The following is a 27,257-nucleotide window of genomic DNA, read 5'->3' on the forward strand; positions in this document are numbered from 1 at the left end:
AAAGAAAGATGAGGATTATAAAAACAGAAACACTCTATTTTCATATCGCATGTGTATTTCGTGGTATTTTGTTACAGTAAAAAAATCTTAATTCTTCCCCTTTAAAGGGAATGGTGATACTCCTTTTTGATTTTAATCGTAGTGACAACATGAACACTGAATATTTCTGGCAGTTCTGTTCTTTATGTGACAGGTCTATGGATTAGAATAGCCAATTAGGTGGGGAGGTGGTTTTAGTTGATTTTTCTTTGCATGAATGCAATTTAAAAAACACAGTGCTTTTCAAAATGTTTTTTTTCCTGATTAGTGCCTTGATATATTAACATCACTGTGGCATATACTTGCTTTTTCTATTGAATACAAATATATTAGGACTCAAGAAAATGGCAACTGTTTTATAGTAAGTTAATAAATGTACACATTGTGAAAAACACAATTTGTGAAATGTCAAGTGAAAATGTAGACACAGGCAGTATGAAATATATCATTAAATAGATTGTGCCATATTAAATTCAAGCAGATTAAATAGATTGAAAATAAGAATAATATTATGTGTACTAGTTTTTACCACAGAACTAAGTTCTAAAGTTAAACATGAGGGCCTGTGTATAGGATTGCTTTTCAGCTTTCAGTATGAAGTTCCTTAGCTTGACATGCTTTCATTTAGCTGAAATTCTCTTCTTCTTTATCCTGAATAAGACCAGTTTTGAGCCTTTATATATATATATATATATATATATACACACTTGATGTTTTCTCAGGGCTCAACTTTTTTTTTCTTTTTTAATAGAAAGTTTCTAGAAAAATTCACTGACATTAAATCATTCTGTTGATCTAATAAGTCTCTGAAAACTTGTTCACAGTTGCAGTAATTAAAATGATTCATATATTATTGTTAGAATTTGGGTTGCTCACAGTTCCTGTGTGATATTGATAACTTTTGTAGGAATATCTTCTGAAAGGAGAGTGAATTCCAGATTAGCAAATCAAAAAGTTATCTCTTATTACTATTATTCCAGTTCATCTATATGGGTGGCTTTGAGTATTCTGCTAAGTTTCTTTTTTTGTAATGTTTTCAAGTAGGATAATTAATTAAGTTTATGCTATATGATTGCTGGTATTACTGTAGATAAACAGAAAACTCTATTTCCAGAATGGAAAGTAGGAAAAGCTGTTGACTTCTGAAATGAAGAGTTATATTTTTCATATTTTTAATAAAAATAAAAACAAACAAACAAAAGAATACTAAGGGACATTCTCCTAGGAAATAGCAACATGCATCTTTGTCATCATTTTTCAAATATACTGTGCTATACAGATTGCAGAATAATAATCCTTTCCTTTTCCACAGCATCTTTCAGAGATTTCAGAGCATGTTGCAATTAAACCACAGTACATTCCTTTAAAGCAGTTGCTATTATGTGTATTTTAAATAAGAAAATAAACACTGACTTCAGGTTCACAAGATGCAAATGGGAGGATGGGAAATAAAGACATGGATTTCTTCTGCACTTTAGTTCTTTGGGGCACAGAGCAAAGATTTAGGGAAACCAGGAAGAGGCCACAGACTGTGTGCTGGTTCCTGGGGTAGGTATGAAACTCTAAATATCAGTAAGCTAGGCTAAGTAATTACTGAGGGTTCTGTATAAACTGTATGTTATACTGAATAGTCTGTGGACAGTTGAACAATAGGAGGTTTAGTGTCTAGCATAAGTAGTTTGTCTACTTTCCTCCTGTAGTTAAAGGAGAGAAAGATGAATTCTAGAGGAAGTCTCATCCCTTCCTATCTCTCTAAGGCTCCAGACAGAACCTAGGCAAGTAGCCTGTGAGAGATGCCTAGAATTGCAAAGGACTGCAGTTATTGAGGTGAATTGGATGCCCAGCTGCTCCCTCTTCTGGTACAGGCAGGGGCAGGTGAATAAACGTGGAGGCACTGAGCCAGTGCCATGCTTAGGGAGGGTAAGGCTGAGTATTTTGTGTGTGCTACATCCAGATTAGGACAAGTAAACTCCAGATCTTTCCAGTAACAAATAATAATAATAATAATAAATAATGATAATGATAATAATAATAATAATAATAATAATTTGTATAGGACATATTCTCATCTTGCAAACTCTCTATAAAACTGGACTACGTATTCTAACAGCTTCATGTGCTCATGACATTGTATGATAGGGTCAAGGGTATAGGCATAATCTGCTATGCCTTGTTCATGTGAGTACCTACCGCAAAGCTGCTGTAACTATTTGCATGAGGAGTGAAGTGAAAGTGCAGGTTTACAAAATAGGGACTTCAAGTCAGATCTTTGTTTCCACTGATGTGGACTTCTCAGCTAATGGACTTTCAAAAGAACTTTTCTGACCAAAATCACACTTGAAGCTCTGAGCACGCAAATGCCCTTGTAAATCAACTTCTTTTGGTCTGTTATGTGATGTGCTCTACCAGATGCTGCTTATGTTCTACCTTGTTTGTTTAAAAGAGGGACAACATATCTATTTAAGGCTATGTTCTTTGGATTCAGTTTTTGTCTTTAAAGTCTTACAGCCTTGTCCAAAAAAATTAGTAATGTTTTTACTACAACAGTAGCCATTGCCTTTTATCTCAGTTTCTGAATTAAAGAGACTCATGTTAAATTTCATGTGCTATACGTTAGTAATTAAAAATAAACATCCATTACCTTAATGACCTTTCATTCTAATGAATTGTTCCAGGTCCTGATTAAACAAATGCAAATGACTGAATCAGTAGAACTACAGATGCTATAAGAATTAATACCAAAGGAAACTTGTATTGCTTGATATTCCCCTATATAAGTCAGTGACATGAAAGAGCTCACTGAGATGAAAAAAGACAAAGCGTCTATGACAGGAAGAGCTTGAAAAAATTGCAAGGGCTAGAAGGCTAAAAATTTTTGCCACTGTGTTCTCTATGAACCATAAAATAAAAGTTCTTTATCTTTAAGGATCATAACAGATGATAAAATACAGTAAGTCAGCGCGCAGCAGGAAACAGAATATCTCACCAAGGAAGTCAAAAGTCACTGGTAAGAGCAGTTGCATTTTTTGCATGTATGAAAGTCATGAAAAATTAATTTTCCTAGGTATGCTGTGATTGCAGTATATTGTGCTGAATTTACATGGGTAATGATAATACAGTTTAACATCCTGATGCCAGGATTTTCCATGCAAAAGTTTCCAGTTTTCCATGCAAAATCATATTAAATAGATAGGGGGTATAACTACGGGGCAGGAGCTGCTATTTTCTTCAGGTATTTGAACAGTAGTTGCTATGGCATCGTTCTGCTACTGTTGTTAACAGCAGTTGGTGTCTTAACCATTAACATGTGAAGGGTGCTGAATTTCTTTAAAATGGTGGCAGTGAACTCCTGGAGTAATGCTAAAGAAGTTAGTTGCTATTCACTGATGCATGGGGAGACTCTGAATGGGATTTTGTACAGTTTTGCTTTCTAGTGAAATTTGCAATCTGTCTTCTGAATTGTTATTATTCAACTAGACTAAAAGTGTTACTTTAATGTCTCACGTTAGTCATCCTCACACAGTGTGGGAATATGAACTATACATACTTATAAAAGAAATGAGAGGTGCATGGAGGGGAACTGCACAGTTCTTAAAATTTTCAAATATTCTATTCTGAAATGTCTCATTGCTTTTCTGCTTAATAACATTCGCTTTTGCCCTTGCTGCTTGCTTCATGTGGATTCTCACACTGCTGCTCACGAAAGAGGAGAATAATACAGAACTGTGAGATGCAAGTGCAGAAATCCTCAAATATTTTTGTTCTCCTTTTCACTCTAAAATAGCAGGAGATGGAAAAGGAGGAAATGTAACTGAATTGTTTTGCTAATTCTCCTTTTATTATCATTAACCTGGGGACACGACATTAATTTAGTGTTAGAATTTTGTCATGTGTTCAGATCTAAGTGCACAGGAGAACCTCAGAGGCTATAAGTCACTTTCAGTGTTGCTTCACCTCCCTGAGCAGCCTGTCACAGGAAGAAAGCCATTGCCTGGAAGTTCTCTTCCAGTGGTGATGGAAGCCTTGAAAGATGGGGTGAACTAGTCTCCTGATTGCTTGATACTAGGTGGCTAATGTTAAATGAGGTGAATCTTACCTGTGGATCGTATGTGACGTCTTTAGTCAACCTGTTTTTTGTACCACTGATACCCCAAAATGCCATTCAAGTAAGCTGCTTAGGTAGATCCTTCACTTTAGGTGTATATTCATACCTTATTTATTTTACTGCTGTACTTGGGAATTCCAGAAATTCATCGGGGATGTGTTTATTGGGACCAAATTTATATCCTGATATGGTAAATCAGTATTGAATGACTACAATAGATTGTAGTCATATGACTGTGTTTTCTTGAATACCAGTGCGTAGTTCTTCCTCCCACCAAACATAATGCTCACTGATTTCTAACTTATTTAAAGTATCATTTAAAAGATTGGAAGGCTCACTAAAATGTGCAGTACAGCTAATTCATTCTCTGTAGTGAAAAATATTTCATTACAAAGTTGAAATTTATCTAAATGAAAACTGTGATGTAAGAGTTTGCTTGCTAGTACTTTTGGTCTTGGTTTATGCTTTTTCCATATAATTCTGTCATCTGTTTTCTAATCTTCACCACCACTGTTTATAAGGGAAGAATGTATTTTCAAAAATATGAAAAAGAAAACTTTACGGGATATGTTTTGAAGAGGTAAAGGGAAAGGTTAATGGTTAGATAGGTTTGGATTCTTGTGAAATAACCCTAACTCGTTGTAGATTGCTGTATTATGTGGGAGGTGGTACATTTTGTGCTTTAGTAGGTGGAATATTAATTTTAAACTCTTTTTCTTTGTTAATTTATCATTTTTTCTGCTTCTAGTGTATTTTTGAAGTTTGCATTTCATTAAACCAGAAGGAAAATTAAACTACGTATTTTTTTCTGAAGAACTAAAATGGTGTTGTTTTTGAACTTTTTGTGACTCACCTAAAACTTCAGTAGCTCCGCAACCATAGGTACTTGCGTAGTAGCTAGTCTGCCATTTTTTGATAAAAATAAATTTTACATGGTAGTTTTTCAAACTGCAGTGAGAGCTAATATATATTTTATATGTATACATACACGTGTACATAATTATTTATATAAACGCATTCAGCTCAGAAAGGATGATTTAAAATTATTCAGAAATAATTTAATAAGACTGAATTTTGCATGCTTTATATGAATATTTCTGTCCTGTTTGAAACAGCAAAAGTAAAAATCTCACAGACTTTTAGAGGAAGCCTGTCTTTTCCTGCCCTTTTGTTTTTTTTTCCTCCCCCCTTGCTCTTAGAACGTACCTGAGTGGAAGTAGCTCACACTGCATCTTCCCAACACCGACAGCATTGCAAACTGCTTCAAGACCTGAGAAAATGACACTTCCTAAATCCAACTTTGTCTTCTCTTGAACAAAGGTGCCAAGTCCTTGTCCAGATACAGTCTTCTAAAGTATAAGGACCTTTTTATTTTCCCTTGAGTCAAGTGGGACTATTAAGAGGATTCTTCACATTGTCAGAGATATTTTATTATTATTTATGCTTTTTGCTGAAACAGTTTTATGTTCTGTTTGAAGAAACTACTGTCTATCAGACACAAATGTATAACAGGTAGTTGATATTTATAGATTCGGATGAAATCCAGGCAACAACAAGACTAAGCTATGCTAGTTCAAAAAGGAGCCGTAGTCCTGCTTATGAAACAGATTTGGTGCTGTCAGTGAAATTCTGACAGTGAATCTGTGAGTAGGAATTAATAGAACTAAGGTAGATAGAGCAATGCAAATCTGAAGAACTTCCGAGACACAAATTATATAAGCAAGATTTTGAAAATGTACATTATGTTGCGTCTTACTCTTATACCATCCAACACACCTCTCTTTTTCCTCTCTTCTAAAAAGCAATATGATGAGACTTCCTTTAATTTAAAACTAGTAAGCTTTCAAGAAGAGCAGAACTTCCTCTGTGATGCAGGAAAAAGCTGTCTCCATGGAAAAGGCCCTAATGGGGACTCTGATGACACATTCCCTGAGGAAAGCTGCCACCTTAGACTGTCTCTTTGCAGGAGAGAAAGTGAACAACTGCAATATTCCAAGTACAAAATGTGTGTGTGCATGTGTGTGGTGACATGACATAATGCTTTGTGACAGTTAATTTTATTCTGGGTCCTTCACATGACAGATAAAATGATTTCTATAATTATTCTTAGGTATAAGAACCAAAGTCAGTTCTGTTAATGCATATTCTTGGACTGTTTGACATAAAATACATTTAGATACCTTATTTAAACACCCCTTTGGAAAATAAACAAACATAAAAAACCACCACTAACAACAACAAAAAAAATCAACAAAATCCAACAAAACTGAGGAGGTCAGAAGTGATTGAGTGGATAAGCTGCATCTGTATTGCTCCTAGGCCCAGGAAAAAGGCAAGTATGACTGGCTGATTCTCATTGGAAATGTCTCATTTGCAGTGAAATTTCATCCCAAGGCTGCATAGTCAAACTTTTCTTGTAGCTAAATTAGCTCTCATTTTACTTCTTAGTTAAACTAAGATCATTGCTATTTTATGCTAAAGAGTAGGAGAAAATTTAAATATATTTATATATTTAGTTTATCACCATCCTGGTGATAAAATTTTACTTGTCGTTACAAGTTTATCACTGTTTGTGATGAAAAATGAATAATAAAACATACTGATAAAGAAATTACTGTATATAGAACTATGTCGTCTTTTAAAATAATTGTTAGGCTTATTATTTGATGGGAATATGTAATATTTTCAAAAATACCCAGTATAATTAGTAAAGTAAGAATGAAAATGGATGTAGTCTACTAAAGCTAGAAGCTTAATTCTGTCTGTATTTGTCATGTAGCAATAATACAATTTTTATTATTCATTCAGAGGAAATTTTGTTTAGTTTTGGTGAAAAATTTTCTCTTTCTGAATATTCAGTGTGTCTGTCATCATGTATTTTTAGGTTTCCAGCTGAAGTGCTTTATTATTCTTTCCAGCACTGAAACACACATTCAGCTGGTGTGCTTACTGAATGGTTAAACCTACCTCCATGGTATATAGGGTCTGCAGAAAAACTTTTTGCAATTTACATAGCTGAGAGAGGGAACACATCCAAAAATATTCCCCAAGTCATTTATCAAAGGTGCTACCACGGCCAGTGGCTTTATTTCTCAGCAAAGCAAAATGGGAGGAATGGAAGTGAGAGACAGGAAGATTTTTGATTGCTTTTTGGGAATATTAATCTGTGACTTTTTTTTTTTTTGCAAAGCATGTAATTTGCAGAAATAGCAGAAATACAGCAGAAATAGCATGAAAAGCACTGATGGAACGCATTCCTGGTTTAATTCTGTATCAAATGATGTGATTGTATCAGAATTTCATCATGAGCTCCAGAAGTTTAGAGACAAATGTGGCTTGATGTGTTCAATAATGTTAACCTTGAAAGATTTACTGGGAGAAAAAAATGGAAATGGGAAGGGAGAGAAATTTTTACTTCTCTCAATGGACTGTTCACATAATAACGAAGAAGCTAGCATTTTTCCTTTGGTCTGTCTTTACTTAGGCACACAGGTGCACCCTGTACTAGCATGCCAGAATGATGGATGGCATAAGGCATAATCTGTGTGCTTGAGACTAAAACAGTACAGATGCTCGGAGTTAATACAGGTGCTGTGGAAATCTGAAACCTTCAAAAAAAACTAGGTACATTTTATTATCATTGTCATCAAGAGCCTTAAAAAATGCCAATCTTCTGTAGTGTGCATTTGTCTGGTATATGCTGTTATACTCTTCACTGCTATGTTGTCTGTCGATCCGAATGCTTGTGAACCCAGAGGTTTTTGAAAAATTCAAACAAGCTTAAAGTGTACTAAAAAAGGTAAGGCACAGACAAGGTCAAATCCAGATAAGACTGAACATTCTGGGAGAACTGTAAAGATATCAGCTAATAGAAACTTCTGCTATTTTGAGAAGGATAGGGAAGATTTACTTCTAGTAGAACCTAATTTGTTTGAAGTATATCAATATTAAGGTAAATACTGTAACATGAGTTATATAATTCTGATGCACATTAATAACTGAAATATGGATAATAATGCTGCTTTTGATCTGTTATTGCTTTATGTTGAAATGGCCAAAGTTAAATAATTCATAGAGATACACTTGACTTTGTGAAGTTCAGGTAGTTCTTTGTTTCAGAAATAACAGCTTGATGGATAAAATATGGCAAAAGCATATTTTTGCAAAAATTCTCTCCTCTCCAATATTTGGTTATTCTTAGAGTGTTTTATTATTAAAATCTCCAAACAGACCTTCAAGTAAAGTGAATGCTTCCAACCTGAAGATTGGCAGCCCTGTGGCTGTGCCCACAGCAGGGACACAGTAGCAAAGGAAAATGCTGTGTTCCTTCCCCTATGTGATGCTGTGAAGGCTCTCCAAAAAATTCTCCAAAAAGAGTCCAAAAAATAACGATTTACTATGGATGTAAGATAAGTATGGATTCTTTATTTACAAATGTGACAGATAAGACAGCTGAGATCAATTATGATAAAACTGGACTAAGTATATTCATTCATTACACACACAGAACCAGACAGCCATAGATTGAATAGTGTGGTTGGCTTGTTTCTTATACTGTGGGCCAAGTTAGAAATCCTGACTAAGGGAAACTGTGTGAGGTCCTAGTTCTGTATGAGGTATGTATTAATGGCATAGAGATATAACAACATTTACTTCTTAGTATTATTTCTTTAGTCTTTTGAAAGCCAAGGGTTCTGGTTACAAAAGGCTGATTGCCCAGTTTCAGTCTTAGACTCTTTTACCCTGAAATTATTTGAAAAAGCTCCCCCCAAAATTACATCTGAATTCAATACATAACACATGGATAACTGAGGCAAGTTTGCTTTTTAATCTCTTATTTTTTTTAAATCTTTGATTTTGTTTCCTGATCAAATGCATAATAATGTAAAATGCATGTTTGTATCCACTTGTGAACTTTAAGAAAATTTATGATAATAGACTTAACATTCTAAAATGTATCTTTGACTGAAGAACTTATCAGCCTTGTTTCGTCTTCTTCCTAGTCCTTGTCTATGATTACTAGATCTCAGAGTCATGTCAGGTTAATTTCATTTCTCTAGATGCTGTGGCCTTTATTCATTACATGATCTTGATCTTTCCTAGTTTACCTTAGAAGAAAATGACCATACAGGATATCTTGTTACCCATGAATTAATACCAACATCAAAAGAAAAGAGCCCTCATTTTTAAAATTTTATTTAGAGAATGTGTATATTATGGTATCTTTGTGCATGTATCTATAATGTGCATGTATTATGTATTTGTATATATATTAGCATAAATTAGTTATGCGTTGGCCCAGAAATACAGATATACTAGGTCTTCACTAGTTTTTTATTTAAGCTTAAAATTGTTTAGGCCAGTATGTCACACATCCTGATAAAAGTCCTGAAAAGGGTCAAAGGAGAATACATCTTTTTGGGGGCATTTGTTTTGTACATTTCTCTCAAGAGGAGAAGGTGAGCAAGCCATGGAAAAGAGTGACCCTGGCTATTGTTTATCACCCATGAGGGGTGAGGGATCTCAAAAAAAATGAAATAATAGTTTTAGTCCAGAAGGTGCATAGCAGCAAATCTTCCTTAAGAGTCAGTCACAGTCTGGATCTGATCCTTCTTCTCTTAGAAAGTGCAGGGCCAGAATATTACTCTATTTTTCCTGTTTGTGAAATGCTGCATTTGACATTTGTATTTCCATATTAGAAGAGAAGTGTAGCAGAGGGAGCAGCTGATCTGTGCTCACTTCTACCTCTTTCCCGCTTGGAATGTCCTATCTTTTCATATGGCAGATTGTTTTTCTGTAGGGTTAGAGAGAGAATGGCATGCATCTGCTACAGTCTTTTTCAATGATCCCACCCCTTTCTTGTTCTACGTGGTTTATCTGGCATTCATTACTCAGCAGTTTGCTATCAGTGGTGACTGTAAAGTATTGAGAGTTTGATTTTTAGAAGATATAATTCCCTTGTTCCTTTTATTCTATTTCCACTTACAGCATTTCACACAGAGAATAAAGATGAAGTGTCAGAGAAAGAAATTTCTAAGGAATTTTCTGTGGAAAGGTAAAAAAAGCCAATTAAGTGAAATCATGACTCGGTGTTGTACAAAGAGCCATGTTTGAGACATTTGCAATGTTTTGAGAAAACAAGCAAAGGCAATTTGAAGCTGGTAATAAGAAACAGCATCCTATCCTTATGGTTATCCACTTCCTATATTCTCCATCTATTTTTTTTAATATGGGTGAATAACAATACTTAATCTTGTTTCCAATAGACTTTCATCTGAGGCAAAAGACTCTTGGAAATTATCAAAGAATTTTAAAATTCTTTGGCTGATTTACTGTATTAACAAGTTTTTTTTCAGAGGAAAATGATGTTGTCTGTACTTCTTCCTGAGTCACTTCAGGCTTTAAAGGGTCTTGACCCTGATCAGTGAGCATAAATTAATGAATTCTCAAGGGAGCCAAGCCAATATAGTGCACAAGAGGAGTAGGCCTTTAAGTTATTTGTTCTTTTGTCTGAGGTGTAGCTACATTTACAAGTCAGTGGTTGTATAGTAAATTCTGACTTTCTAACTGTTAAAAGACAAAAATATGTATAATCAATACAAGGAAGACCAAGATGTTTTACAGATATCAATACCCTTATTCCATCCAACTAATTTAGACTAAAATTTCATGCCTGCAAATACTTAATTATGAGGTGTAATACACTGACTGACTTACAAGACCAGTTTCTTTCCCATCTATGTGCTGAAAGCCTTGAAAATCTACTAGTATATGTTCAGAATTTATAATTCATAATTGAAATTTTTACAAAAATTTTGTGGAGGACTCATTTTTTAAGGAATTAAAAACAACTCAATGTTTATGCATGTGACAGGTGAAAGGTCTAAAACCTGCTGAAATTAGATGTTCGTCTCAGTTACTATCAACCCTCATTGCTCTCAGAGCTGTAGCATTGCCAAAGAACATAGACAAGTTTTCTGAATTACAGAGTTTTAGTCTATAGCCATACATCAACAGCATTAACATCCAATTTTTGTAAAACAATAATCTCATTGCTAGAAAATACTGGTTCAGCAGTTGAAGATTCAGTGGCATATTCCTTCAAATAAATGGAAATTACGAAGTTGCAATAATTGAATGAAGCCTCAAAGAATTCATCTTACAAAAATAGTATTAAAATTAAATATTTATTAACGTTTCATTACTTTAGCTAGAACATTCCATTCTAGTGCAGGCTTTTTTTTTTTTCTTTTTTTCTTTTCCTTCTTTTTTTTAATTCTGGTTTGAACAACATTCTTTCATTATCCTGTTACTTTGTGATATCTAATCCTGTGTGTTGTAATTGCATCGTCAAACAATCCATAAGCTGATGCTGTGAAGCACTTTTGGTTGCTAAGAGATCTCCTGTTCTTTGACAGGCTTATATTTGATTATTCCATTGCTGCTGTACTTGTTATTACATACTATTGAGTGGTACTTCAGGTACTGACTGTGTCGGAGGAACATGTCTGTCTTCATCTATTTCAGTTGCATTCAGCAAAGAGAGGGATAAAGCCCTTCCTTGCTGAAATTAGATAATTCTCACTGAAGACTGTAATGTATCTGGCAGTGAGGATGTTCCTTCTTGATGTATGTAGCCTATGGCCAAACAGCTGAAGAAGTGCTATTGTAGAAGGAGCAGAATTCTTCCCACAGGGCTCAGTCTCTCAGTGGCAGCTGGCAATGGAGGGTGCTTCCTAAATGGAAAAAAGGTTTTCTAAACGCTGTTCCTTTGCTCTTCTGATACACATATTCATTAGGACTTTTTTAGGAAAACAAAATCTGAGAATCTAAAAGTGACTTTGAAAATAATGAGGTTTGTTACTATGTGTTTAACCCTTTTTGGGCAGGCTGTGCAGAGGAGGAAATAAAAATCTAATACTTAAGAAGTTTTTTTGCAAAATTGTCTGCTTTAGGCTACTTTACTGAGGCCTTGTGCATGTATCCATTAATCACAATTACATAGTCTTGAGATCTAAGAAAGAAACTTGAGTTTTGGGACTTGATTCAGCCTACATTCAAAGAAAAAGGGGTGTGTGGGGGTGGATTTTCACATGATATGGAAACTAATCATCAGACATTAAGTGTTATGATTTCTTCACTGTGTGATGGAATAAGATAATACATCTACCAAATGCATCTTGAAAATTCTACAATTATTTAAAAACAAGCAATCTTTAATGGAAAGCAAAGATGAGTAGTTGTAAGGATCAGGTTGGAATTCAAGACCTACTATCTGAAAAAGACAGTGCTATATAGCTAATAGTTCAACTTATTTAGATGTATATGTGGAGAAATGTATGTCCAGTAAGCCTGGAGAGAAGCATGATTTACAGTATTAGGCATCATTTTTTTTTCCTCCCAATCCTACTAATATAGCTAGGAAAAACTGAGAAACTTGTAAGTATAGAAGCTCTTTTGTGGCTATCATGGCTTCAGGAGCACTGAAAATACTCCTGCAAGATGGAATCAGCTGGGCTTAGATTTTTTTTTTTGCTAGCTGTCTTGTCAGTTATGTCAAGTGCACCACTGTCAAGTATAAAACTTCTCAAATGGTTAACTTTAGATCAGATCTGGAATTTTAGTAAAATACAGTTTGATCCCAGCACTGCCTGTAGAACCTTTGAATCTTCCCATAGATTTAACCTTTTATTTGTATAGTTAGGAAAGGTATTATTACAATAATAAATGAAAGTGTATTGCATTCTAGACAAATGTATAATTTAAGATTATTAGAGTCATTGTAAGAGAGCTCTGAAGTGTATGTGCCTTACCTTGAAAATAGGTTAAATAAAGTCAGTAGGAAAGAGTGTTAATTACATCTCTGTGTAGAGAGGAATAACTGTCTGATAGTATAGAGCAAGAAGTTCATCGTTTCTTCCTTTTATACAGAACTGTAAATGTGTAAATGAAATAAAAAAACTAGGGAATGGATGGAGGGAAACCAATATCACTGGGGAAGCAAAAAATAAGTATAGGCAAACTCACATGTCTAATGAATACTGGACACGAGTAACTTGTATTTCCCAGAGGCTTATAACTTTGATTATATAACTACACAGTGTTGCAAAACCACTGGTCACTTCAATGTACAAGTCTACTTTAGTATAGCTTGTAAAACTGCGAGATCCGAAGAAACTACTCAATCTCATATTTTATGTTTCAGGTTATTTCATTATAACTGTTATTAATAATGCCAAACTTCTGCCATCTTGTGCCATTTGTAAGTAATAGAAAAATGTTTTGAGAATTGGGGCTAGTGAAATAATTTTCTATTTTTACGTCACAACTCAAAGCAATGTGAACAGAACATTTTGCAATCTCTATTATCTGCTCATGGGTGGATGACAATTCCATTAAATAAATCTGATAGATAAGTCACACTTTATTTTTTATGTCTGTGCTTTGATTGTTGCAGTAATAAATACAACGGTTCTGCTAATGTGCTTTATAATGACAGATCTAAAACTTAGGATTGTTCCCTGAGTGTAGCAGGGTACATGTCCTGAGGCTGCTGCTTTGGATTGTCTGCTGGGAATGCTGCCAGGAAGGAAGCAGTGGGGACAGGTCTGGGTGAAAGGGACGGAGCAGCAGTGAGCAAATTCTAGTCAGACAGGGCAAGGATCTGCAATAAAGAGCTGCCTTGCTGCCATTCAGTCCTTTGCCCTTGTTTCCTTCACATGGCTATCTCTCAGAAATTTGGGAGATGTTTGTTTCCAAATCTAGGGTTTGTCGCCTATTGTGTGTTCTATGGTCATTCAGTGGGCCACTGCCTTCGTATCACTGCTTCCAGCTTCACCTACAGGCCTATCATACCACTCTTCCATCCTTTCTTCCTAGCAGCTTCCTCCTGATGGGACCCTCTGCAGAGATACCACCTTCTGTCAGTACCTCACTACTCTGAGAACTTTGTGTGTTTCTGTAGACCATGTCTTGTAGGATGCTGAAACAAGCTAATTAAAAAAGTGATGCTGAGGGGGCTGCTGTTCCACCTAAACAATTCCATACAGCTAAACATATTGCTATAGACAGGTGAAAAATCACACTGGATCAGACTTCGGTGTAGGCTAAATTTCAGGAGGTAACTAGATTGAATTTATTTAGTGGAATAAAGGAAAATGCATTCATCTGAAAATTATTTGGCATATCTGATAATGTACTTTATACATGATAAAATATTTTAAGAACCTTTTGATACTTGCACAGAAAGAACACAAAATCCAGTGAGAGTTCCCTGCTTAAATAATTCTGAAATAATGTACCTATGGGTAGCAAGAAAAATAAACCAACATTGTGATATGCCAACTTTAGGCTTTCAGAATAGTTCAATGCATGCTAGTTAATGCCCTAGAGACATTATTGAAACATGGTTTGAGGAGAAGGAATGATTAAGACTAATTTCCTTATAGTATTTATAAGGAATAGGTCTGTCACAACAAAGAGAAGGAAAAGTACAAGAAAAAACACAGCAGCACAAATATCCTTACTGACTAGAATGATTTTTGTTTTCTGTTTAATGCAAATAAGCAATATGTTTGGCCATAGGATTCCCTGTTTTTCATGGGATTTAAATCTAATAAAACAGTCTACTCTCTCTGCATGGCTTACTTTTAGGTCTTCAGTGAGATCCTTTGGCACCTTAGCAAAATATTACATGGGCCCACATTGCTCTGAATTAATGTATCTGAAGCACAAACAAGGATGCTCTGTCAATATGACATACTAAGGAGGAGAGGTATCTAGGGCAAGCTATAAATATCACACAGGATAATCCCCATAAGAAGAAGGTCCATTTCATTTTTTTGGTAACAACGTTTTCAAGCTGCAGGTAACGGCTGAAAAAAAATTGTTGCACAGGTGGAGACCTTCTCTTATTTCTCCTTGAAGAAAGAGTCAAGGTTGGAGTTGCATTGATTTCCCCCAAAATACTTGCATTAATGCATTTCTTCTTAATAAGAGACGTACTGTTTTGTGTGTGTCCCTTCCCTGCCCACCCCCATCAAAAAAAAGACCTTTATAGTGCAGTAGATTTTGCTTCTCGGTAGTGGCTGTAGTGGATCAGAGAGCTTGTATTTAACAAATATGTATGTTATATACACAAACCTTTGTTATTATACGTATATGTACAATATGTATACACTATATATATGTATATACTTACTAAATGCATATGTATTTATATTGTAGGCATGTGCAGTTACGTACAGGTGCATGTGTGAGGGAGCGAGAGAGGAGTCTGAAGGCATTTTTAAGCTCTGTTGAAGAAACATAAGGTAGCGCTATTATTTCCAGTATGTGTCCCTTGGGAAGTGTTGTTAAGTATTATTGTTGACTCATAGTGACCCTCTTCAGTGTTTGCTCACTTCTTCAAGCAAAGGCATGGCATTTGTTAGGCTTATTAAATTCTTTCCTCTGTTCTTTATTTTCTCTCCTGAAAAAAAAGTGTGTTGTTCCTATTGGGATAGTTTTTAACTGGTGCTTTCTGAATGTATTTACATTGACAATTCAGAGTTTTCATATTTCTCTGGCACTGATACCTAAAATAAAAAGATCCAAGCACCTTTGATACTTCTGCTGCACTTTTGTCTGCACCTGCTTTCAGTGCAGGCCAACATACTATTTCCAGATGCACGATGACAGCCTATACTCCCTTTCTTAAATCATTATTTTTCTTTGTCATTACCTTGCATCATTGTATTTAAAAAAAAAAAAAAAGCACAGGGCAGGTTGAAATGGTATTCCTGTTGGAATAGCAGAGCAATATCTCAGTATTATATAGGATTCCACTTTTCAAATGAAAGTGAAAGACAGCTAGATTTTCCAGTAATAAAATACAAGTCTTTAAGGTAGACAATAAATGGGATAATTTTTATGATATTGCAGCTTCTTGGATGAGTCTACACTGCTACTTTTTAGGTGGAGGGTCAAGAAGCGCTAAGTCTAGGGGCAAGGTTGAGGCTGTGTCAGCAGAGGTTAAAATGCGCGGTTGGTGCCTGGCTGCTTTCAAATACATCTTTTAATTCAAGGCAAGGTTCTCACAAATGATGTGAAGGAAGGAGGTGCTGGTGTAAAACCAGTGCAGGGTGGTGTCTGGGATATTATATGGCTATAATTCAGAATAACATGGCGATTCAGAAGGTGCTGCCAGGCTAAGGTAAGGACTGGTGCTGACAGGGACCTACCAAAACTTAGATATGTGACTTTAGGGGCTGGGTAGAATACAGCAAAGTGAAAAAGAGATTCAAGTAACGGAAGAGGTGTGATTCCAAAAGTGCTGGTTAAGGTCACTTTTTGTTACTAGAAAGAATATCCAGAGCAGATTTAAGAGTTGAACATTGGACAAATAAGCTAGCATAAGGTGTGAATTTTGAAAGGGGCTGTTACACTGGTCTAAGACCTGAGACCTGCATGTGCCACCTGACAACAATCTTTTAGCTCTGGGGTGTGAAAAGATCACTCAACCAGGGATAAGAGATGAGATCTGGAGTTGGTGTTAAGGTTCAAGTACCAGGGTCATCAAGTTGGAGAACAGTTTATATTCAAATGCTTTGCCTATGTTTAGTATTGATGTTGAAGGGTCATTGGCTCCTGGTGGGACAGAGGGCCATGGGAATGTATGTGGTAAAGGATGGCACGTCCAGAACAGGCTGCTTGATGAGGTTGATCATTGGAGCTGGTAACAGTACTACTATAAGCTATCGCCTTCTGATGAGATGTTACAGGTGTAGGACACAGAGGGGGCTGGAAGCAGTCGTTCGAAGTGATGAGTAAGTGTCTTGCACAGGGTTCTATATTCCTTCTTAAAAGAATATATGACTGGTAACACACAGGCACCCTTATCCATGTAAAACAGCTGTTGTCACGGTTACAGAAAATAAACATGTTCAACTGCAATTCCATATATGTAATATTAAGTTCAGCCCTTATTTTAATAAGGGCTTGCAAAAAATAAAATCAAACATACGGTTGTCTCCTTGGTATGCAGCATATATGCTGTGGATGCTGTTACAAAAGGAGATTGTGAAAGTAAAACAATTCAAAGAAGTGAGAGGGAAAGAGCAGAGAGATGACTGGGTTTACTCCTTTGTATTTGAAACTATTTGCTTTTTAAGGCTCTAATTTTGTAAATCATATTAGCATTTGGTTAACCTTAATCACAATAATAATCTCTTTATTTTAGTGTATTTACGTAAGTAAAGATAAGATTGTGCAAGAATGTACAAAAGTAAAATAAGTGATGGTAGTATATTCTTTCACCCATTTATATCCTAACACTGCATGTCCAAATCCAAATGAAGTAACACACAGGAACAGCATGTCAGTAATAACTACTTTTCATTCTTAGTTTCCCACTGGGATTTAAAATAGAATCTGTTTTGCAGATAGCCACACTACATTCCTAAGGCAAGTCCAGTCCCGCTGTAATTGCACTGGCTCTGATTTGTTTTCTAAACCACCTGTCTCTGTAGTTTATTTTAAATTTTATGTTGAACACAAAGAAATCTGAAAATGTCCTCAGTATCTATAAGCGTTTAGGACACAGACAAATGAACTATTTTGAAAAAACACAAGTACAACAAGAGAAGTGTAATATTTACATTGGACCTTTACATTGGAAAATCTGTCACATATTTGTTTCTCTGCCTTACTAATTACTTTTATATACTACGATTGTAATTATTGCTACATATGTTTTTCAGCAAAGGCAGTACCTTCCCCTCTTGTCATGACTGCATTTCCAGTTACTGTCAGTGCAAGGTCTGCCCTCTATCACAGACTTCCTGTGCTTTAGGGCTTACCAGAATCTTGACAGCAGTAGCAGGTAGCCAGGAGAGATCACTGCTTAGCATGCTTTATAATATTATTATTGTACCGCTTTTCTGTGCTCCTCCATATTGTTGTCTTCGCTTTTCCTGTTTGTGATGAGACTTATTCCTAAAAGGGCACTCACAGAAATGTAGGGTGTCATAACACATTTTAGGTACAGTGAGAGGCGTATCAGCTCCTTGGACAGACCATAGGTGAGTTAAGGCATTAAAATGGAGTACCGAATCACCAGTAGGAGACTTCACCCTGAGAGCAGTCAGGAGATGCTAGCTCTACTGGAAAACTTCACAGTGCTTCATGGCTTCTGGGGACCTGAACTCTTTACAGCACCAAAATGCTATAGTGCTAAAGCAGTCTGTGACACTAGATCTTCACATGTTCACTGGTCTTGCTTTCCTTTCCTCTTACAACTGCATTCTGGTTACCAGAAAAGATAAACTCATATGTCAAGGTCAGATGGGAGTCATGGTGCCCTTCGCACCAGACACAGTCCCTCAGTGTGCATTTGCAGGTCACTTTCTAAATGTTCAAGTCTTTGTTGGTAGGGTTTAAGTCTCACCTTCACTAGGTCCTAACTTTCCATCCTCTTGAGACTGATAAATAATTTGAACTTTGTCCCAAGGAAACCAATCAGGGCTTTCCTTTCTTTCCTTACTATGATAGTACAGTAATTAATTATGAAGTGAGTGGTCCAGGTTCACTTGTCTGTTTTAACTAGCAATGTTCATGTCTATGTGGCATGTTGTTCTAGGAGATGCCCTAACTGACACAATGGGTTGGAGAGAAAGGGAGCAGAGGAGAGTAATCTCTCATGCTCATGTTGAAATTGTTCCCCAAGGGGGAATTCAGGATTAGTTGAGCTGAAAAGAGAGAACAAGTATGACTGATAGGAAATTTAGTACAGACAAGCAAAAAAAATCTACACTTAGAGAAATTAGCAACAGTAGTACAACCGATCATAGCAACGAGTAGGCTGCCACACTGGAAGGCAGCAGTACTGTAGGGAAGGATCTGGAAGCTAGAATTGGTCACAAGTTAATTAAAATATGACATGGCAAAAATGACAATACAACTGTGATTAGTATGACTTAAATAAGACTGATTTGAGACCTAAGTAGTAATTATTCCACTCATCTCAGCAGTGGTTAGTGCTTGACTGGAGTGCTGTATTTGTGAATGACAAAGTTTTAGATAAATATAGACAAATTTTTGGGAAAAAAAATCCCCAAAGAAGATGAAAAAGTGGTTTCAAAGGTATGACTTAGGAGGAAGAAAAATTGACAGCATTTTCCTTCTTTAGCATAGACAAAGTAAGGCTTCAGGTAAGGTAGATATAGCAGTCTTACAGTGTGTTAGTGGGTGCTTAAATGAAAACAGTGGTCACTTGTTTTGCATACCTAATACAACAAAATATTAAAGGTCCAATTTTCAGTTAAAGGGAAAAAAAAAAAACAACGTATCTAATTCTGGAAATTAACATTTTAGAAATGCTTCTGAGCATTATAATCCTTTCATACCTCTTGGAACAGGGTTATGAAAATGAATTCAAGAAAGGAATGGCATATGAAAATGAATTAAAGCTTCCGTTAAATGATTTGGTGTCTAATTCTGATTCTTGATGACATTGTTCACTGATGATTTAGAGCTGCAAGATGTGGAGAACAAACTGATGTATGCAAAGAGAGCCCTGTGGGATTAAATATGTCTTAAACAGAGCATAGGCTGTGTGCCGGACCTCAGCATGGGAGTGGATGTAATCCTGAATGAACATTATAATCACAAAGAAAAGAACCTGTTTCGTCTCAGAAAGTCTTTAATCAAATCACTAGATCTTAATTGAGTATGACTTCATCTATAAAAAAAATTACTAAGGCTCTAGGGGTTAGAGAACTCTTCCTGAAGATTAAGATTTGGTGGGTTAACAAGTATTTAAAAATAGGTATTGAGGTAGGTATTGAAAAATCTAGTTCAGAGATCTGCAGTAATTACAGCAGGCATTTGGTGCTATACACTTCAGAAAGTTACTCTTTGAGATTTCATTGTTATTTGTTAATTGCTTGACACTTTCTTCATTAGCTTTTAAGTTTAATATGATTAGAAAAAAAATCTATTACTCCTCTTGTAAGTGCAGCATCATGTGTGTTGTTTCAAAGAGAAGTTGTATCTGTGACCATGTGGAAAAGATCAAGAGGTGAACAGACAATGGTATGTCAAATATGTGAGTGATATGACAGCAAGCATTATATATGCCTGATTTCAGCAAATCAGGTGAAAAGAACACAATTACAATGCCCCAGATACATAGCATTCTTTGTTATCACTTCCTTTGGGCTTTCTTATTTTCCAGAGTGTGCCACAAAGGCTTTTCTGAGGCTGCCTCTTGCTGTGCTGTTTCAGGGCACTTACTAGCAGTTGTTTACTACTTATTAGGGTGACTACTCATAAGGATGAATCATCATGGCAGTAACTGGCAGCAAGTAAAGGCTGGGAGCCTGAAAAGTGAAGCTGACATTTTCTTAAGATGACTTGATTTTACATAGCAAACTTCATGCAAATAACATAAATCCTTAAAGGGGTATTATCACTATAGCCGTATTTGTCTCTGTGACCTTATTACTTAGTACCTCTGACCCTAGTCAGTGACCTATCAGTGCATGACAGGGAGATTTAGGCAGTATTTCTCGCTATTAGCCCTTTGGTGCATCAGAAATCTGTAGGGAATGAGGCTGGGAAAGTCACAGCTTCTATTTCTCGCTAGTTTAGTGAGGTTACTGATTGACTTTTAAAGAGATCACTTGATTGATTTCTTGGCAAGCAGCCATTGCAGAATTCCTCATTAGGCTGTCTCTTTTAATCTGTCCTAAATTATAGTGATGTCCAGGACTGAAAAGAAAAGAAATCAACTTTTAAATCTGTTTCAGACAGAATAGAATGAACAGTTTAGAAAAGTGTTTGAGTATGTACTTGATGTATCTCTAGATACTAGTAGTTCTTATTCATAAAATGCTTAGGTCTGTGGTATTTTGTTGCTGTGTGTATAGTACAGCACACTTGAAGAAGGTTTAAAAAAAAAATTGGTAAAGTTACACACACTATGGAATAAAATAAGACCCAGACAAAATCTTTGCTTGCATTAAGTCTTTCTCCCCATTTTTCATTAAAAAATGAACAACAACAACAAATAAACGAAAACAAAAAATAGCTCTATAATAAAGTTTATATGGGTAATTTCAGTTATTTGCATTCGCCTAAATACTCCGTATCTCACTATAGCACTGAAACCTGGGAGATGAAAATGCGAAACCTGGGAGATGAAAATGTGAGGTGTAAGAAGGCACCTACAAGCCAGTTGAGAGCAGGTGAATATATCTGAAAATTGTGAAAATATATCTGTGACCTGTCAGTTATTTGGAAATCTTTGATGTGTGTAGAAGTTACTCTAGCTCTCACAGCTTGCTTCTAGCTCTCACAGCTTGCTTGTGAGTGCTTTGTTGAAGCAGACTGTGTTTGTCTAGTTGGTTCTAATGGAATGTTTCTCTTTGTTGGAATGCAAAACTGTTAGTACCAGATTTAGAACATGAATGCTCATAAACATGTTGTGAACTCTTTGCCATAGACATTTTCTTTTCCACGGCATTTATCCATCATTTAGTGAGACAAAATCCTGACATAAAGGTAGTCCAAAAAAAACTTTGGCAAATAGTTTCCAGTTCTAATCTAAAATTTCTTGGACTGTCCTTGCAAACAGGCTGTGTGGCTACCAATATGTGCTAAGGTCATATGTGGAGAATTCAATCAGTATGTCTTTGTCTTTTACCTAAGGTACCTTCCTTCCTCATCTACATCTCTTGCCCCTCATTAAAAACAACATGCTAGACTGAATGTATCTATGGCTCTTATTGATATTGACTTCTAAAAGTAAATGGTAAATACCTATTGGCTTCATTACATTTGCACCCACTTCATGAATATTCATTAAAACAGCAAGAATATTAATGATAAGTAAACATAACAATATTAATGATAAGTAAACATAACAGAGAGATCAACAAGAACAATATAAAAATCAAACCACACAAATGTCAAGCCAGTGCCATCACCAACAATACCCTGGAAAATATTTTGCTGTGTTTTTAAAATTATTTTTACTTTCTTTAAACAACTATTTTCAGCATTGTTTCATTTCTTAAGTCAAAAAGTCAGTTAAAATTGTTCAGTTTTCTAAAGGCGAAATTTTAGGAGATAAACGTTATTTGTCTGTAAGACCATTTGGGGTTGTAGAGACAGAATTGAAGATTGAATATAGTGACCTTTTTAGAATATTTTGGTACTACAATTTCCCAGTGAAGTAAAGACATTTAAGTGGGATGATTTTTTTCTTTATTCTCTTGATGGTTCTTTCTCAGAAGGTATAATTTAGCTGATTTGTTTGATTTTTGCTACTATTTGTAGAGTAGCAAAAATATCAAAACAAGAATGTCATCATGTGTATCTCTAAAGAGGTCATAGTAGAAAAAAGGCAGAAGTATATTGAATTAAAAGAAATAGATTGCATGCTATTTTCTGGTGTATCTTTCTCAACCTGTCACATCTGTAGCTATTGTTTCAGACTAGAATTTCTTTGTTGCTCTGTAACACCTCACAAGAAAGCACACGGCTGAGTCAGAGATAATTGTGTTCTGACTTACAACTTGGGTTAGACTAACTGGCTGTTCACATACCATCGTTTAAATACCCAGTAGAGAAACAAGATTCACTTGATTAGGTAAACTTACCGTATTGGGAAAGACAATTTCTTATATTTCTGAGCTTTTTGTTCTCTTCTTTGGGTTCCTCGCTATTCTTTTATGTCTATTTAAAAATTGTGATATAATATGGTAGTTACTATTAGTATCAAATGTTCAGGCTAATGGTGCCACACTTTTATATATATATTTTATATATATAATATATATTTTTTTTCACACTGTGGTTTTGTGGTTTTATGTAATATACTGTGTTTGAAATTAATCTTGTAAAACTGTACAGTAAAACATTACTTAAATTATATCTGCTTTGTTTAACTTATTTAACAATCAGGCCTCTCTTGTGTTCTAGGAGACCAGTCCTACTGAGCTACTGAAAGTCCATTCTTGCCAGACAATTTTAGATTTGTGAGGCTTTTCTGGAGTCCCAGGTATGTTAATTAATTAATTTATTTTTTTATAAACTAAATAAGGTTCAAATAGAGAGTCAAGCTCATTTAGCTAAGTATCCAGTAAGTCCTACAACCTAACTTAGTTTTCAGCATTTTAGGAGAATCATTTCTAAAAACAGGAAGGATTAAAATTCTTAAGCAGGGACAATTTGTGTCTGCTGAATGATACACCAGTTGGAGATGTATGATGCGCTGCTGTTCTTGGGGATATTTTTATTTTTTAGCAATTTTGTAGGATCTTTATATATGTGTTTGTCTGGATATTCTATTATTTTTTAAACATAGTGAAATACTGCCTAAGTACTACATCCAGACTGTTTTAAACAATGTACAAATACACATTATGTAATTTTTTTAAAACACTCATTAGGTTTCCTTAAACTGTGTTATTACAGTAGTGGTCAAATATCTGTCAAAATGAATGACAAAGCCAAACTTCTATTGAATATGAAGCTCAATATTTGTTCCAAACCACACCTATAAATATTTTCCTTGTGTAATCAATGTTGTCATTCTACTTTGAAATTCTGATTATGTATTCTGCTTGTATGAACCTACTTTAATCAGAACAGATATTAATAAGAAAAATAATATTTTTATGTTCTCTTCATATTTATATTCTCTTCTCATTATTTTGTGAGAGACTGACATTACAAGTACTTTCATTAACCTCACCTGAAGGGAAAATATTCTAATATTGTTTTCTGGATATATTTATTTGGCAGAAGGATTTCAGTCAGAATTCTACTCCTGCAAAGGCATATGTTCTCTCACTGGGTTGTGTATATTGTGTTTATTTAAGGCAGGAAGGCTGGTGGGAAGATCAGTGCTCAACATTCTTCTGTGCTTTCCATACTCCTTTAGTGCAGCTGTTTAAAGCCAGCTAAAGCAACCTATCACAGTATTACACTTTTGGTTAAAAGTTCCTTCTTTTATGCCATAATAAGATGAGAGAGGGTGAAGTGTTAAAGTGATGTATTTCATGACTTCCGCATGTGATTTTCTTGATTTCTGCAAAGGCAGTGCACATTGACTGAACTGTATCAAATTTTTTATTCTGACAATAATACCATACATATTTTTTTTCATTTAAACTCAGTGAGGGGGCCGGGGGAGTGGGTACACAAAACCAAGTAAATTCACATTTCAGATGAGAATGTCAGTCATCATTTTATATCTGAATTATTTTGCATAACACAAAGCTCAAATGTATTGCCCTAATATAAAATGGTCCACCAGTAGCTAATGTCAGTAGAGTTAATGCTGTTCCTAACAGAGATGATTTTCATTTACAAAAAAACAGACTGAAATGATTTTGATTGGTGTTTCCAGTCTGATCATAATTCCAGATGCATAATACATTGAAGTGGAACATGATCTGTGTGTAACCTCGCATAAAAAATAATAGTCATCATCAGTAAAAAACACCCCTCTCTCCTGCACTTCTTTACTCAATAGCTCTGTGGAAATGTGTCAGGATAGCTGGTTGAGGGCTAAGGGGACCTTGAACTGTGAGAAATATATGCTGAACTGTAGCAATTAAAATAGCCTACTGTATTATTACCAAGACTACAATCCCTCAGTAACATGAACTACCTGAACTTTTTGCATTTGCTTAATGCTAATTCTATGGCAAGAATATTGTTTATGCTGGCTGTGCATTTGTACGTCATTGCTTTTATGTTCCATTTGGCATACTGCATCAGGAGGTGTTTAGAGATTTCACAACTCTTGCAATCCTGGAAATAGTTATCTGCAGGGTGCCTTTCACTGATGAAATTTTTCTGAAGTTTGCATTGGTACAGTTGTAACGTGAGCTATAAAAATTAATCTAGTAACACCTTTACTCAATATTATACTTTTTTATTTCCTTAAGGACTTTGATCATGCCTTGTACAAATCAACTCAAACCAGTCTGTGACAGGCATGAATTTGAACCTTGAATTGTAAAGAATATCTTGCAAAATATTTCCTCCTAGGGAAGCCTCTTTTAGCTGGTCTCTTTTTAATGAATGGTAAATTCCTAGAAATGTCATAATTACTTACAAGTATATTACTCTTCAGATTCATAACCCACTTAATTGCACCTCAATGTTTGCTTGTGGATTGGTATAAGAACTACTTATATCTCTTGTTACATTTGTTTACTGTTGTTAGACTTTTGATTATATATTTTTATCCTTATAAAACCTCCTTCTGGAGTTTTAATACTTAGTGGGGTAACACAGAAATTAAAGTTAAGGGGCAGCACATTTTTCCGCATGACATTCCTCTCATACCTGTCTGAAGTCAGTAATAAATTTCAGACAATTTATTCCATAATGAAGATGATTCTCTTTATGTCATTCAAAGTTTGTACGTGAGTACAAATGAAACTGTCAGAGTACCTATCTAATTACTTACTGTCATCCTGGCAGTATTGAAACAACTCATCAATATATTCTACAGAATCAAAGCTACTGCGTTTCCATTTGTTTTAATTGTGTAACATTGTGGAGGATCTTTCATATCAGAGAGATTTTTAATTGCGCTATTCTAGACAGCTGCTTTTGGTTCTCACAGTATCTCATACAAAAACCCTTAAACCCCAAATGCTTAAAATTAGATCATTCAGCAGAGCTTTATTTGCTATTACTTGGGCTTTGTTTTCAAACTGAGAAATAACATTCACCAGAAGATTGGAGATTATAAACCATATGCTCTTATCTGCTTATAGAGTGCAAAGGAAAACAGAACAGCTCTTACTCTGTGTGACAGTAGAGGATTGCTACTTCAGGGGAAAAAACCCAGCTGCTTTCTTCAGTATTTGATTGCCTCTTCAACATGCAGGTTCTGTGCATGAGACAAAACATTAATTTCTCAGAAATATGGCAGAATTCACAATGTTGTCATATAGTAAGTGTACTTCAGAAAGCAAAAAGCATATATATTAGATTGTTATATTTTGATAATGCCAGTAAAAATAAGGATCTAGGTTTGGTCACTTGAAGGAACTGCATATACTGACTGCCCTTTACAAGAATTTGCACATATTAGTAACACTATAATTCTAAACTAAAAATCCAGTCCTCTTCAGGAGTATTATTTGATGCGATGCATGGTATACTTTTTCTTTCTTTTTCTTTTTCCCCCAGTAGAGAAACAAGCTATCTCTATAGATCTGAAAACCACTAACAACTCTACTATGATGCAGAAAAAATGATTTGAGATGACCAGCATATCTTGCTGTGGTGTTCACTTATATTGTATTCTGATCAAAACTACTAGATATTGGCATTGTTAACAACTTTCATACTCAAAAGAACTAGTTATCCTACCCTCTGTAACTGGGATATATATACTATATGTCCTGACTATGAATGACTGTGCCAAAATCTAATTAGGACACAGAGTGAGAAGTGCAGCTGCTGGAATTCCCCCTTTCAAGTAGGGATCAGAACAGAGTTTCTGTTTGCTTCTGGAAAACCAAAACAGGCCTTTGAAGGGATTCCATTTCTTCAGTCACATGGCTGCAAACCACAACATTTTAATAGTCTTCCTCATTTAGTACTGTAAGTTGCCAGAGTTCTGTAGAAAAGAATTTACCAACACTCTTTTAAATGACTCAGTGCAAAATCTATCCCTGTTTTTGTGTGCGGCATGTATTTGCAAGAAGACAAGTTCTTGTTTCGCTTTCAAAATCTCTTAATGATTCTAATTTATTTGCAGTTTCAAGCCTTCAAGACATTTATGTGATTTAAGCAGAAGTGAATGACAGTGTAGATTGTTCCCTCTTCAGGAATCTTCTGTCTTTGCACTAATCTTCCGTAACAAGATAAAGTGAAGCAATATATCCTCCTTTGTGTCAATCACCAGTTTCCTATTCTTGAAATAAATCACTCTTGTTTACCTTAGGTTCATTTCCTTCTCTTCCTGGCTTGTCTTTTCTAATATTCATTCTAAAGAGTAACTAAAAAGTAAATGAAACTAAGGGAAGTGGAGATAGGAATCACTATATAGTCATTGTATCTCACCCTAATTGCAGTTTTCATTATTCTAATAGTAATTATT

The 27,257-nt window shown here is 35.3% G+C and overlaps 1 long non-coding RNA gene across 1 annotated transcript in view; it reads left to right on the forward strand.

Annotated features, from left to right (window-relative positions):
• Window positions 1-27,257, forward strand: part of LOC310903743 — a 136,201-nt gene that overhangs the window by 23,417 nt on the left and 85,527 nt on the right. Inside the window, exons 4-7 of the long non-coding RNA XR_014587766.1 lie at window positions 2,966-3,046; window positions 15,371-15,456; window positions 21,284-21,369; window positions 23,108-23,186. This is a non-coding gene — a long non-coding RNA (uncharacterized lncRNA). The remainder of the gene's footprint in view (window positions 1-2,965; window positions 3,047-15,370; window positions 15,457-21,283; window positions 21,370-23,107; window positions 23,187-27,257) is intronic.

Source organism: Anser anser, assembly GCF_964211835.1.
Source record: "Anser anser genome assembly, chromosome: 8".
NCBI classification, from domain to species: Eukaryota; Metazoa; Chordata; class Aves; order Anseriformes; family Anatidae; genus Anser; species Anser anser.